This window comes from Anomaloglossus baeobatrachus, chromosome 3 (assembly GCF_048569485.1).
Source record: "Anomaloglossus baeobatrachus isolate aAnoBae1 chromosome 3, aAnoBae1.hap1, whole genome shotgun sequence".
Lineage (NCBI taxonomy): Eukaryota > Metazoa > Chordata > Amphibia > Anura > Aromobatidae > Anomaloglossus > Anomaloglossus baeobatrachus.
This window is the reverse complement of record NC_134355.1, coordinates 73,373,472-73,389,496: the sequence shown is the minus strand read 5'-3', so window position 1 is coordinate 73,389,496 and position 16,025 is coordinate 73,373,472. Positions and strand designations below refer to the sequence as shown.

Below are 16,025 nucleotides of genomic sequence, written 5' to 3'. Positions count from 1 at the left end.
ACTCAAAAATATACCTATAAAGAGAAAAATCAGAAAAAATGAAAATTTTGCAGTTGTCTCTTAATTAGAGCTGTATATATGTGTACACAAAAAAATGCACATTTGTTATAATAAACAAGCTAAATATTTTCAAAAACAGTGATCCAAGTGTATAGAGAACAAAAATGGTACCACTAAAAATGTTCCTTTGTCCTGCAAAGAATGCGCCCCCCCTCCCAAATTTTTTTTTTCTTTTTCCCTGCTGCGTTTGAGACCCCCATGGGTGTAACATGACAAAATGTGGAAAAGTTCACAGGGTATGAGTACTTTATAAAGACACTATGTATAAACACACATATGTACGTGCACCAGCAATACACAGGCATAGTTGAGCACATATCAGCGCACATAGTGGAGGATAACACTACAGTATAGAGCTGTAGTGCCGCAGTGATTGATGTACACGCGCTATCAGATCGCTCTCCGTGATTACATTGTTTAAGTGTCTCCTATTTGTATCCCGCCCTTCCTGACTTAAGAAATAAAGGAGCTAGCTAATAATATTGTAAAGTTAAATGCAATTATAGAACTTACAGATATAGTTTGGATCGTCAGCTCTGCGCTCCAGCCTGGCAGGTTTTCTTTTGGTTTGTACCCGGCCTATGGACAGTGCTTTGTCTGAAAAGGGGCTGGCTCAGCTATTGAAATGAGCAGTAGCCAGCCCCCTTCACACAGCCCCGGTCGCAGGAATCACTGTCCTGTGTCACAAACTGGATGAGGAGCTGCTGCCGGGAACAGAGATTGTAATTAAAGATCGGCACCGTTCAGACGGTATATTACACCTTACAGTCTGAATTTAAGCACACACCGCGCTCGCACATACTACGGTGTGCACAATATGGTGTACATAATACGGTGCAGTTAAGGTGCACATAATACGGTGTACATGTAGCACATAATGTGGTGGACACGGAGCGCAGCCAATACTACGGTGTACACACTGAGCCGCACATAGCGAGGTGGACACGCAGCACCGCACATAGCGAGGTGGACACGCAGCACCGCACATAGCGAGGTGGACACGCAGCGCCGCACATAGCGAGGTGGACACGCAGCACCGCACATAGCGAGGTGGACACGCAGCGCCGCACATAGCGAGGTGGACACGTAGCGCCGCACATAGCGAGGTGGACACGCAGCACCGCACATAGCGAGGTGGACACGCAGCACCGCACATAGCGAGGTGGACACGCAGCGCCGCACATAGCGAGGTGGACACGTAGCACCGCACATAGCGAGGTGGACACGTAGCGCCGCACATAGCGAGGTGGACACGCAGCACCGCACATAGCGAGGTGGACACGTAGCACCGCACATAGCGAGGTGGACACGTAGCGCCGCACATAGCGAGGTGGACACGCAGCACCGCACATAGCGAGGTGGACACGTAGCGCCGCACATAGCGAGGTGGACACGCAGCACCGCACATAGCGAGGTGGACACGCAGCACCGCACATAGCGAGGTGGACACGCAGCACCGCACATAGCGAGGTGGACACGTAGCGCCGCACATAGCGAGGTGGACACGCAGCACCGCACATAGCGAGGTGGACACGTAGCGCCGCACATAGCGAGGTGGACACGCAGCACCGCACATAGCGAGGTGGACACGTAGCGCCGCACATAGCGAGGTGGACACGCAGCACCGCACATAGCGAGGTGGACACGCAGCACCGCACATAGCGAGGTGGACACGCAGCACCGCACATAGCGAGGTGGACACGCAGCACCGCACATAGCGAGGTGGACACGTAGCGCCGCACATAGCGAGGTGGACACGTAGCGCCGCACATAATACGGTGTACACGCAACGCCGCACATAATACGGTGTACACGCAGCGCCTCACATAATACAGTGTACACGTAGCGCCGCACATAATACAGTGTACACGCAGCGCCGCACATAATACAGTGTACACGCAGCGCCGCACATAATACAGTGTACACGCAGCGCCGCACATAATACAGTGTACACGCAGCGCCGCACATAATACAGTGTACACGCAGCGCCGCACATAATACGGTGTACACGCAGCGCCGCACATAATACGGTGTACACGCAGCGCCGCACATAATACAGTGTACACGCAGCGCCGCACATAATACGGTGTACACGCAGCGCCGCACATAATACAGTGTACACGCAGCGCCGCACATAATACAGTGTACACGCAGCGCCGCACATAATACAGTGTACACGCAGCGCCGCACATAATACGGTGTACACGCAGCGCCGCACATAATACGGTGTACACGCAGCGCCGCACATAATACGGTGTACACGCAGCGCCGCACATAATACGGTGTACACGCAGCGCCGCACATAATACGGTGTACACGCAGCGCCGCACATAATACAGTGTACACGCAGCGCCGCACATAATACAGTGTACACGCAGCGCCGCACATAATACAGTGTACACGCAGCGCCGCACATAATACAGTGTACACGCAGCGCCGCACATAATACAGTGTACACGCAGCGCCGCACATAATACGGTGTACACGCAGCGCCGCACATAATACAGTGTACACGCAGCGGAAACATGTAAATAAGCACCTCAGTTACAACTTGCCAAAATGCAGCAGTGACAATAGCCAATCAGAACACAGCTTTTATTACTCACCCTCTCCTGAAAAAATGAAAGCTGGAACGTGATTGGTTGCTATGGTCCCCTTTTGTTTGCACTAGGTTTTGAATATGCAGTACAGGAATATGGAGCACATACGTGACAACACTAATGCACTAACCATGCAAACTACTATAAATATACCCTGAAGAAAACAATGCAGGTCACCCCGAGGGGGCGCAGCCGCAGAGGGAGTCGGTGGCCGCCATGTACAGAGCTCCTGTGTATACACAGCAGCCCTGCCTGCACACATTACCTTATCACTCTCCAGGGCACAACACAGCGTCCAGGCGCCCAGACCTGACAACGCCTCTGTCCACAACCAACACCTCTTCCGGTGTGCAGGGCGTGACATCACACTGCGCCCTCCAGCGGCCGCACTGCCAATCACAAGATGGCGTCATGCAGTCAGAGTTCTGTGAAAATAGTTGACAGAGGCTGCTGTTCGCCGTTGTGGAAGGGTGTGAGGAGGATTGTCACTGTGCACAGCTCTCATACCTATACTTACCGCATGTGAATGGAAGATGGCGGATTGTGTGTCACTGAGAAGGGGACAGAGTTGGGTTGTTGCTGCCATAATACAGTGCACAATGTAAAAACAGTGTATTATATTACAGTACTGACTCAGTATTGTCATATTATACACACAGTACTGGGAAGAGAGGGTGGGGAGAGGGAACTATCTGTGGACACACTATGGGGGGACAGAGGGTGGTGGGGGGGTAGTATCTATAGACACAGTATGGGGGAGAGAGGGTGGGGGGAGGGAACTATGTGTGGACACACTATGGGGGACAGAGGATGGGGGGTAGTATCTATAGACATAGTATGGGGGAGAGAGGGTGGGGAGAGGGAACTGTGAACACACTATGGGGGGACAGAGGATGGGGGGTAGTATCTATAGACACAGTATGGGGGAGAGGGAACTATGTGTGGACACACTATGGGGGGATAGAGGGTGGGGAGGGGGCAGTAGCTATAGACAGAGTATGGGGGGAGAGGGAACTATCTGTGAACACAGTATGGTGGGAAGAGAGGATAGGGAGGGGGAAGTATCTTTGGACACAGTAAAGGGAGAACGAGGATGAGGAGTGATGTATACAGACATAGTATCGATTAGAGATGGTGAAGAATGATGTATACAGGCATAGTATAGGGAGAGGGTGAGGGGTGATGTATACAGACATAGTATAGGGGGTAAGGGGTGATGTATGGGGAGAGAGAGGTGATGTATGCATACAGTATAGGGAGTGCGGGGGAATGTATACAGACATAGTATGTGGAGCGATTGGGGGAACGTACACGGACATAGTATGGGGAGCCAACGGGAAAGAAATTTTGGGGACAGAATAAAGAGCGACATGGTATGGGAAGTGAGGGGTAAAAGTATATGAACACACAGGAGCTAGTGAAGAGACAGTAAAGGATGAGAAATATGTAAGGAGACACAGAATAGAGACTGGGTAGTGGCGGGTGGAGCGGTATGAAGAGGGAGTAGCTTGTGGGTACAGTATGAGACCATAGCGAGGAGGGGTGTGTGATGAGACAGCACAGTATAAAGACTGGGCAGTATAGAGGGACACAAGTGTAAAGCACAGTGTGAAGAGTGGGCTCTGTATGGAAAGGAGAGGGCAGTCTGGAGGGCATGTACCATTAGAGGGACAGTGTGGAGGACATGTACCATAAGAGGGACAGTGTGGAGGACATGTACCATAAGATGGACAGTGTGGAGGGCATGTACCATAAGAGGGGCAGTGGGGAGGGCATGTACCATAAGAGGGGCAGTGTGGAGGGCATGTACCATAAGAGGGGCAGTGTGGAGGGCATGTACCATAAGATGGACAGTGTGGAGGGCATGTACCATAAGAGGGGCAGTGTGGAGGACATGTACCATAAGAGGGACAGTGTGGAGGACATGTACCATAAGATGGACAGTGTGGAAGGCATGTACCATAAGAGGGGCAGTGTGGAGGGCATGTACCATAAGAGGGGCAGTGTGGAGGGCATGTACCATAAGAGGGGCAGTGTGGAGGGCATGTACCATAAGATGGACAGTGTGGAGGGCATGTACCATAAGAGGGGCAGTGTGGAGGACATGTACCATAAGAGGGACAGTGTGGAGGACATGTACCATAAGATGGACAGTGTGGAGGGCATGTACCATAAGAGGGGCAGTGTGGAGGGCATGTACCATAAGAGGGGCAGTGTGGAGGGCATGTACCATAAGAGGGGCAGTGTGGAGGGCATGTACCATAAGATGGACAGTGTGGAGGGCATGTACCATAAGAGGGGCAGTGTGGAGGACATGTACCATAAGAGGGACAGTGTGGAGGACATGTACCATAAGATGGACAGTGTGGAGGGCATGTACCATAAGAGGGGCAGTGTGTAGGACATGTACCATAAGAGGGGCAGTGTGGAGGACATGTAACATAAGAGGGACAGTGTGGAGGTCATGTAACATCAGAGGGACAGTGTGTGGGTCATATTTTGTGTAGACAACACAGTGAGGGGCCATTATTTATTCTAGGGCACAGTTTAGGGCAGATATTTGTTTAAATAGAAGTATTATAATCATTCTTATATTTTTAGGGGCATTGTGCCGGGATGTTCTGCAGAAGACTGGAGAGGATGGAAATCTACAGAGACGAGATGTGAATGTGAAAAGTCATCATGGTGTCGCGGGCGGGGAGGATGCCGCCGCTGCGCTCGCTAACGCTCGGGTCCAGCGCTGCTGCAGCTGCTGCTCGGTGGCTCGACCGGTGGGCCGGATCCGGGGACTCGAGCAGCGCTCCTCGCCCGTGAGTGAAAAGGGTGGTTGGTTTGGGGGATTTAGTCCGTGGCGCCACCCACGGGTTGTGGTGAAGATGGGCACCACCGCTGCTGGTGACGGGGATCCCGGTAGCGATGGTGGGGAGCAGCTGGGATGTTGTTTTCCCCCTCCGTGGGTAGGGGTCGGGGTCCCGGGGCCCGGTGGTGTGACGGGGAGGCAGGGTTGGTGAGGTGCAGGGTTGCAGGGACAGCGCGGCGCAGTGCCGGATGGCACGGGTGTACTCACTCAGTAAGAGATGCACAAAGTAAACCAAACGGCTGGACAGGTGATGGCGGCTGTCTTTCCCTGCACCTTTGTGTACTATTTGACTACGATGGATCCCCAATAGTAGTCCGCTCCCCGGTGTATGGATGCCGGAGGAGCCCGTTTGCCCGCAGGCACTGGTCCTTGGGTCTCTAGCCTTAGGCGGTAGCTGTATACCCTCACGGTGCGGACGGTTGCCTTCTAACGGGTCTTTGGCTGTTAGTAAACCCCTGGGGTTCCTGTCACACTCGGATTTGACTGTTGACGGCGATTCCAAGCCTAGTCGGGGTCCGATGGCCCTGCCTGTGTGTGCTGGCTTCACTTCGACCCCGGTCTTATGGTTCTGCGTTGATTCACCACTCCTGCAGACGGCCACCACCGTCTGCCAACCTTGTTGTCAGTGCCTGGGCCACAAACCCAGACACTCTCCACTTTACTCCTCTCACTTCAACCTCCTGGACTAAACTGTCACTTTTCCTGCCTCCAGGCCTGTGAACTCCTCGGTGGGTGGGGCCAACCGCTTGGCTCCGCCCCACCTGGTGTGGACATCAGACCCTGGAGGGAGGCAACAAGGATTTTATGTTTGGCTAATGTTACTGTCTAGTGGGGGTGGGGGTGTATGTATGTTACCTGTGATGACCTGGCTAGTCCAGGGTGCCACATTCCCCCTTGGTGAAATGCAGCCATCCGCGGGCTGCCCGTCCATCACCGGTTTTATTTTTCAGCTGTAAAATATAAATTAACATGTAAACATATAAAACATAGGCATTTTTGTCAGATCACTTGAATGTTACACATATAAAACACTTTTAATAATGACGGACGGACGGATGTCTTCCGCTCTCCCACCCAAGCAACCTAGCCCTGATGCTGCCCCTAAGAAGTGGGCAGCACCCCTTGACCCCAGTCCAGGTTCAGGCTGCCCGAGCGGGAACGGGTACGGTTACTTGCACCCGACTGTCACTTCAGGGGACCACCAGTCCTGGTGGTGGCTGGGCCCCAGCCTGCTCTGCTGCGGGCCCTTCCTCCAATCTGCCTCTCTGGAGGCGGCAACGGTTTCCATACCACAAAACTATTTACAAGCCCACCAGTTCGTGGGTGGCCTGCCAGTTCTCGGCCATGTTCATGAGCAGTTTCTCATGTGGGTGGTAAAAACACACAGAGTCCCTCCGGGGACAACTTGCCGGCAACGGCCGAGATAATCAAGTAGATAATCAGATGATCTTTCGGTTGATTTTGATTCATTCAATCACATATTTAACGGTGCTGGGGGTCCCAACGGGGACAACTGTATGCAACGGTGAACCGCTGCCTTTATTGCTCACTTCCGTACTCCTCATCCGGCTCCAGGTGAAGAAACACTGGTTCCAGCCCCTCCAGCGCACTGAAGGTGCGACGAGGAAGGGCTGCCCGGTATCCATTATTTCCGCTCTGAGGGATCTAATTGGCCTCCATGTCATACAAGCCGAGGACTCCCTCCTCCTCCGAGACAGGCTCCGTGTCAGCCCCCGAGCCGAAGTCATCTGACTCCAGGGGGTTAATGGTAGGACCTAGCAGGTCGGTAACGGTTTCCAGCTGAGCCCAGACTCGTGGCTCCTCAGTGGCAAGTGACCCGTCGTTTTAAAAAAACAAACTGAGCTTTACTCACCCTCCCCAGGTCCAACGCTTTGTCTCGGCTGCTGCTCCTGGTGTCTTTTGTTACAAGCAGCGCTGACGTCAGATCGACAGTCCTGTAACCAGTAGCTGAGCTCTGTGACTCTGAGCACCTCGTGCCATCAACTTGGGTAGAGTTGCTGAGCCCATTGATCGGTTGCAGCGGTGTCTATGTGTTGGCAGTGGTGCAGAAAATGACAGACAAGGAGAGCAGCAACGGAAACTTAGCAATGGACCCTGAGAGGGGGGGAGTATAAAAAAAAAGTTTGCATTTTAAAACAAACTGTAGCCTGAGGGCAGAGGTTTTCTGAAACTTAAAAACCCATTTAAAGGGAATCTGTCACCAGCTTTTTGCCAACTAAGCTGAGAGCAGCATAATGTAGGGACAGAGATCCTGATTCTAGCGATGTGTCACTTACTGGGCTGCTTAGTGTAGTTTTGATGAAATCACGGATTAATCAGCAGGAGATTATCATTATAGGACTACTTGGCGTGCTGCAGGTAGTCCAGCATATTCATGAGCTCTGTATAACTGCTAGATCTGCAGCAGAGAAACCATTGATTTTATCAAAATGACATTTATTTTGATAAAATCATGCTTATTTTGCAATCTTTTCCAGGTCTCTCATATTTGAAGGCGTCTTTTCCCAACAGCAATTTTAATATCTTTCCACAGGTTTTCAATGGGATTTAGATCCTGACTCATTGCTGCCACTTCACAACTCTCCAGTGCTTTTATTCCATCCATTTCAGGGGGCTTCTTATAGTGTTTAAGGTCATTGTCCTGCTGGAAGACCCATGACCTAGGACACAAACCCAGCTTTCTGACACTGGGCTCTACATTGCCACCCAAAATCCTTTGGTAATCTTCAGATTTTATGATGCATTTCACTCAGTCAGGGTACCCAGTGCCAGAGGCAATAAAACAACCCCAAAACATTTTTGAACTTCCCCCATATTTGACTGTAGGTACTGTGTTATTTTCTTTGTAGGTCTCATTCAGTTTTCGGTAAATAGTAGAATGATGTGCTTTACCAAAAAGCATATCTTGGTGTCATCTGTCCACAAGACTGTTTCCCAGAAGGATTTTGGCATAAGCGGGCTTTACACGCTACAACAAATCTAACGATGTGTCGGCGGGGTCACGTCGTAAGTGACGCACATCCGGCATCGTTAGTGTTGTTGTAGCGTGTGACAGCTACGTGCGATTGCACGGAAACCGTTCATCGCATACACGTCGTTCATTTCCTTAAAATTGCACGTCGGGTTGTTCAATGTTCCCGAGGCAGCACACATCGCAGTGTGTGACACCCCGGGAACGATGAACAAATCTTACCTGTGGAAGGAAGGAGGTGGGCGGGATGTTTACATCCCGCTCATCTCCGCCCCTCTGCTTCTATTGGCCGGCTGCAGCGTGACGTCGCTGTGACGCCAAACGTCCCTCCCACTCCAGGAAGTGGATGTTCGCCGCCCACAGCGAGGTTGTATGGAAGGTAAGTACGTGTGACGGGAAATAATCGTTTGTGCGACACGGTGAACAAATTAAACGTGCCGCACATACGATGGGGGCGGGTATAATTGCATACGATATCGTATGTGATATCGTAAGGTGTAAAGCCTTTACTCACATACATTTTGGCAAACTGGGTCCTCCTGGGTCTCCTGTTACAGTGTTTTATTTCATTCAAATGTAGATGGATAACTTGTGCAGACACTGATGCACCCTGAGCATGATAGCTTGAATGTCTTTGGAACTTGATTGAAGCTGCTTATCCACCATCTGGACTATCCTGCGTTTTCAACCTTTCATCGTTTTTCTCCAGGTCGATTAGCTACAGTGCCAACAGTTGTAAGCTTCTTAATTATGTTTTGCACTATTGAAAAAGGAACATCAAGATTTGTAGTGATGGACTTGTAACCTTAAGATTGTTGATGTTTTTGTTTTTCAACAAGTTTGGTTCTCAAGTCCTCATACAGTTCTCTTCTTTTTTTTGTTCTCCTTGCTTAGTGTGTCACACAGACACACAATACAAAGATTGAGTCAACTTCTCCCCTTTCTATCTGGTTTCAGGTATGATTTTCATATTGCCCATGCTAGCCACAGGTGAGTATGGACTAGCACCACATGTTTGAAACAAAGTTGTTTACCCACAATTTTAGAAACATTGTCCAGCTCATTTTTTTGGATTTTGTGTGAAATTTTGTCAGTCTTTCTTTGTGTTGTTCCAATATACACAAGGAAAATAAGCATGTGTATGGCAAAATACTTCATTTTCTGGCACAATTCTGGGATGCCAACACTTTCGGCCATGATAGTATGTTCTCCTGCTATTTACTGTGTAACAACCGTGTCTGATCGTACAGGGACAATGGTCTGATCATACCACATCTCCTGGGCCGGGGAGGACGCAAAGGAGAATACCCTGAGAGGACAACATGGGAGCACAGCTGATTCTTTTTGTGAGGTAAAGCATTTCTTTGCCTGTTTTTAAAAAATATTTTACCTCAAAGAAAGAATTATTTAATATCCTGTGCTGTAACGTCTGTATACTTTTTTTACTTCCTCCCCAGCCCAGTATATGTAGTATGATCAGACCACCTCCCCAGCCCAGTATATGTAGTATGATCAGACCATGTCCCTGTAATGTCGCGGGGACACATATATAAGAGTATCTTAGAGCAGGAACATTTTTTTAAACACATCCAATTGTGGAATTTATTATTATGCCATGATCTATTGATTAAAATGAACTTTGTTTGTGGGAAAACCCTTTTAAATACATGGAGTTGAACTCCCTATCAATTACAGAAATGATGGCAAAAATAGTACACACGGTGATCAGTTTATCTTGATTTACAGAAATGTTAGGTGCTAATTGTAGGCGCTCCTGTAAGGCAGGCTTTACATGTTGCGACATTGCTAGCAATTGCTAGCGATGTCCAGCGCGATAGCACCCGCCCCCGTCGCACATGCGATATCTGGTGCTTGCTGCTGTAGCGAACATTATCGCTACGGCAGCGACACACGCACATACCTACTCAGCGACGTCGCTGTGACCGCCGAACAATCCCTCCTTCAAGGGGGAGGTGCGTTCGGCGTCACAGCGACGTCACCGCGGCGTCACTAATCGGCCGGCCAATAGAAGTGGAGGGGCGGAGATGAGCGGGACATAACATGCCGCCCACCTTCTCCCTTCCGCATTGCCGTCGGGTAAGGAGATGTTTGTCACTTCTGCGGGTTTACTCACAGCGATGTGTGGAGCTGCAGGAACGACAAACAACATCGTACCTACGGCCGAACCGACATTATGGAAATGAACGACGTTACACAGATCAGCGATATTGTACGCTTCTGTGCTCGTTCATCGTCGCACCTAGGATTTCCACGTTGCGATGTCGCTACCGGCGCCGGATGTGAGTCACTAACGACGTGACCCCGACGATATATCGGTAGTGATGTTGCAACGTGTAAAGACCCCCTAAGGCTGCTTTCACACATCAGTTTTTTTGCATCAGGCTCAATCCGGCTCAAAAATCTATGCAACGGATGCGGCGAAAAAAACGGATCCGTTGCATAAGTTTTTCCATGCGTCCCGTCCGTTTTTTGACGGATCCGGTTTGATACTGAGCATGCGCAGTGCATAAAACCGCATCCGGCGTCCATCGGCTTGCATTGTAAATTGCGCCGCAGACAAAAAAACACTGCAAGCAACGTTCCATCCGGCCGCTGCATTGGCTAAATATGCGGCAAAAAACAGACGCAACGCAAGGCCATGCGCCACAATCCGGCGCTAATGCAAGTCTATGAGGAAAAAAACGCATTCGGCGGCAAAAAAAAAATGGATGCGTTTTTTCTGCAAAGCGCCAGATTGTGCCTGATTGCAAAAAACTGATGTGTGAAAGCAGCCTAATACAGCGTTTGTTCTTGGCATTGCTTGTAGGTATTGGGGACCATTCATGAAGAAATAAATATTACAGTATCTGACCCTAGTTGTATCTTACTGCCATCTAGTGGGGGAGGATGGTTACTACTCCATGAGAGTATCACACAGTGCTGCTTGTATCATGGAAGGTGATACTAACCAGAACCACGTACACACGAGTGTCTGCACTGGGTCCCTGTGTAGCTCCAGGCACACGTCTGCACTTTGATGAGTACAGGAGCAATGCACCACAAAAAAGTCTGCATGTAGGATGTCTTGGTCTTTAAGCATGACCACGAGCAGTGATTTCCCACAGTTTTCTTGCAAGTCCTGAGGAAGAACATGGTTTTTAAGTGCTTCACTTGGACTAAATGTAAAAATATCAGGAATCAAACTATCACCCTGCAAATGCCATGTGGCATCCAGCCCAATTATCTTACTGTTTTACTTGCAGTGTATAAGGGCCAGGATGACTGCTCAGAAGACGGGGTTTTCTTATTTCACTACACCATTTGCCCAAACACCTTAGATGACAATCAAATAAACTTGATTAATTTGGCAAAACAGGACCAGGACATGTGTCTAATATTTCCTAGGACTATTTAACTGTCTCCAAATGGCAGCTGTCAGGATACAGGAGGATCTATTTATTCTCAAAAGAGGTTAAAGGTGCCTGGTAGCAAAATGCCCCCTATCCTTATTGTAAAAACAGGAATATTTGAAAAAGTCAATATTGATAAGGGATATTCTAGAATACCTCTACTGAATTAAAGGGGTTGTTCTCTACTTAGATATGGATGACTGATCCTTAGTATAAGTCTTGAATATCAGATTGTCAGGTGTTGGACGTCCAGCATTCCCATCAATCAGCTGTTTGCAGCCCCTACTGATATAAATTGAAGTTGAGCTGCAGTATCCAAGAACATCCACTACATAGTGTACAGAACCGTGCTGTTCCAGCTCCATACCGTGCTATTCGAACTTCATGCCGTGCTGTTCCAGCTTCATATTGTGCTGCTCTAGCCTCGTACTGTGCTGTTCCAGCTTCATACCATGCTGTTTCAACTTCTTACTGTGCTGTTCCAGCTTCATACTGTGCTGTTCCAGCTTCATACTGTTCTGTATTTCAGCTTCGTACTGTGCTGTTCCAGATTCTTACTGTGCTGTTCCAGCTTTGTACCATGTTCCAGCTTTGAACCATGCTGTTCCAGCTTTGTACTGTGCTTTTCCAGCTTCTTACTGTGCTGTTCCAGCTTTGTATCATGTTGTTCCAGCTTCGAACCATGCTGTTCCAGCTTCGTACTGTGCTGTTCCAGCTTTGCACTGTGCTGTTCCAGCTTCATACCATGCTGTTCCAGCTTCGTACCTTACTGTTCCAGCTTCCTACCATGCTGTTCCAGCTTCGTACCATGCTGTTCCAGCTTCGTACCGTGCTGTTCCAGCTTCGTACTATGCTGTTCCAGCTTTGTACCGTACCATGTTGTTCCAGCTTCGTACCGTGCTATTCCAGCTTCTTACTGTGCTGTTCCAGCTTTGCACCATGCTGTTCCAGCTCCATACACCGATTACACCCAGCTGCTGCTCCTTATGAGGTGCAAATCTTGATGGTTTTCACATGATTTGAAGTAATCAAAAACAACTTTAGTCTCCACTACTAATGTTAGAAATATTATTTATCTCCTTAGCTGATTTCAGGCAGCTGTCTTTATCAACGTCACTCTTTAGCAATTACTGGCACTTAATTTCCTTTGACAGTCTGGTGTGGCTCAGAGCACCACGTTAAGTTGTGTCTTGGCGGCAACTGAAATGTCATGGTGCAATGTTCCTGCGGACCACTGTTCCCCATCAGTGGCATTGCAAGTCCAACACTTAGGCGGGCTTTGCACACTACGACATCGCAGGTGCGATGTCGGTGGGGTCAAATTGAAAGTGACGCACATCCGGCATCGCATGCGACATCGTAGTGTGTAAAGCCTAGATGATACGATTAACGAGCACAAAATCGTCGTAATCGTATCATCGGTGCAGCGTCGGCGTAATCCATAATTATGCTGACGCGACGGTCCGATGTTGTTCCTCGCTCCTGCGGCAGCACACATCGCTGTGTGTGAAGCCGCAGGAGCGAGGAACATCTCCTACCGGCGTCACCACGGCTTCCGTAGGATATGCGGAAGGAAGTAGGTGGGCACGATGTTTACATCCTGCTCATCTCCGCCCCTCCGCCGCTATTGGCCGCCTGCCGTGTGACGTCGCTATGACGCCGCACGACCCGCCCCCTTAGGAAGGAGGCGGGTCGCCGGCCAGAGCGACGGTCGCAGGGCAGATGAGTGCATGTGAAGCTGGTGTAGCGATAATTTTTGCTACGCCAGCTATCACACGATATCATACCTGCGACGGGGGCGGGGACTATCGCGTGCGACATCGCAGCATCGGCTTGCGATGTCGCAACGTGCAAAGCCGCCCATATTCATTTTTTCACATTTTCCTAGTGCATTGTTACAAGTGTCTCCTGTCCTTGGGGAACCTTTGACAAGTCTGGCATCTGAGATTCACATTTCCTTGTGAGACTTTGGTTTTTAAATGTATATTCTTTCTTTTGGTGCTGCAAGGGTTAAAGACTTTTTCCTTGCTGGTAGTTCCTGTTAGTCCAATTTCATGTGCCACCGGTTTGTGAACACTACTCTCCACTTTAAATAGTCACATGTTCCATCACCTGAAGCCAGTTATAGAATCCATTTCTAAACTGACCATCGTGGAAGGAGCCAGTATGACGCCCCTGCGGTAACCAGGTGTCACAAAAACAAGGTAACAATTAAGGTAACGGCTCGGGTCCTACATGACTGTGCCAGTCATTACACAAACACCAGCACACCAGGACATGTACACTTGCTATACCCGGCTGGGAGCCACATGTAGCCAGATGACAGGGCTGGGCACTGTAGATAACAGGCAGCCAACTGGGAGGAAGAGACCAGACCTGGGGAGGAGAGAGTGACCTGGAAAGTGTGTGTATTCTGCAGTAGACAGTGAAAGAGGAAGGGTGTGAAGACAGACGAGAGACTCTTGAGACACATAGAAAGAAGGAAAGACACTGCAAAGACCTGAGTAGTAAGAACAGTAAGTAGTAAGAACAGCCACTCAGAGGAGGAAAGTAGCTGCAGAGCGAGAGAGCAAGCTCCAGGGACAGAGGAATCCTGTGGGGTGGACATCTAGGGCTCACAGTAACAAACAAGGTCTTCAAGCCATCTGTTAACTCTGCCAGGCGGGTGGGTTTACAGGACTCCTCTTCCACCACTAACGACTGAGGCATCAGCAGCACAGTGAGGACCGGGACATATTCCCTTAAATCAGAGGTCTCAAACACACGGCCCGCGGGTTGCATGCAGCCCATCAGGCTGCTTCGTGCGGCCCCCAGGCCTGTGCCCCTGTTGACTATCACAGCCGGTGCAAGGGCCGCAGCCACTGTCTGCGCTTTATGTCAGATGAATGTTTTGCCGGCGCTGCGCTCAGAGTCCAGTGCTCTGTGGACAACACTATTCCTCCAATGGAAACTGCCTGACCTCAGCTGCTTACCTCTGATTTTCAGACGGCTACGGCTGCGTTGGAAACGTTGTGCACAGAGAGCTTGACTCTGCACGTGCAGCGCCGGCAAAACAATCATCTGACATAAATCGCTGACAGTGGTTACTGTTTTTGCACCGGCCGCGAAAGTCATCGGGGGCACGGGCCTGTAGAAAGCAAGAAGCAGAGATGAGGCAGCCGAGGGTACGTGGGACAGGTGAGAAGAATGGTGGGGTTTTTTTGTGTGTGTATGTGAAGGACACCTTAGCGACCCATGATGTACTGGGTGCGTCATGGCTCCCTGATACTTAAGGACTCATGACGTACCCAATATGTCATGGCGAAATCGCAGCCCTGGAGACCCGGTGGCTGCGATCGCTTTGCAAATACCTTAGATTCGGGGAGGAGGGGACCTCTGCCTGACCTCAGGAGAGTGGTGTCTCCTCCCTGTGTTAGGGATGTGATTATCATTATTATGAGTATATAGGAGTTACATGGAGATATCCATAAAGAACAAGATTTAAGATGTTGTTTGAACTGTACCCCACATATCTCTTGGCATAAGACTCAGACAGACAGTCTGGGCTATTCTTGTGACAAGTGAATAATGCTGACATTGCTTAATATAAATGAGGAACCAAGCACATTACAGTAAATTGTATATCACAGAATAAGCTGTTCTACTTTATCCAATAGGAGACGTGTTACGTATTCTTGGCACCTAGCCAATAAGGTTATATATATTTGTAACACTTCCGGAAATAAATCAGTCTTACTTTCTATTCATATCCGAGTACGTCTCTCTGGTGTGTGTGAAAGTGTGGTCATGCATGCTACCACAAGTGACTCATAATTTGGACTGCAGACAGTTTAAGAGGGATGCATGACTAGATTGCATCAACCTAAATTACGTCCTTATCATTTGGCGCCCAACGAACCTTAGGACGGAGCTCTAGATGGCGGACAGCCATGCTGACACCTTCAGTCGGAAGGCAACTACACGAGAGGTGGAGAATTGCGCAACTCCAGCTGCAGGTGAGATCCTTTGTATAATCTCACCTTGCAAACCTCTTGCGTGTACTTGCATTTCGAAGGGGGGGTTGGGCTGTCCCAGTCTAGACACCTAATGACCGCCATCTCGCA

At 49.5% G+C, this 16,025-nt stretch overlaps 1 protein-coding gene across 3 annotated transcripts in view; it reads right to left on the bottom strand.

Moving 5' to 3' along the window:
• CEP68 (centrosomal protein 68) overlaps nucleotides 1–3,010 on the bottom strand; it is a 37,890-nt gene extending 34,880 nt beyond the window's left edge. Inside the window, exon 1 of one of the 3 annotated variants that reach the window (XM_075339262.1) lies at nucleotides 2,926–3,010. The gene's annotated coding sequence lies outside the window, so the exon portion shown is untranslated. Of the gene's footprint in view, nucleotides 1–573; nucleotides 629–2,666; nucleotides 2,880–2,925 lie in introns of those variants that run through there. The other 2 variants (XM_075339263.1, XM_075339264.1) reach the window with 2 other exon arrangements.
• Nucleotides 3,011–16,025: the final 13,015 nt, after the last annotated feature.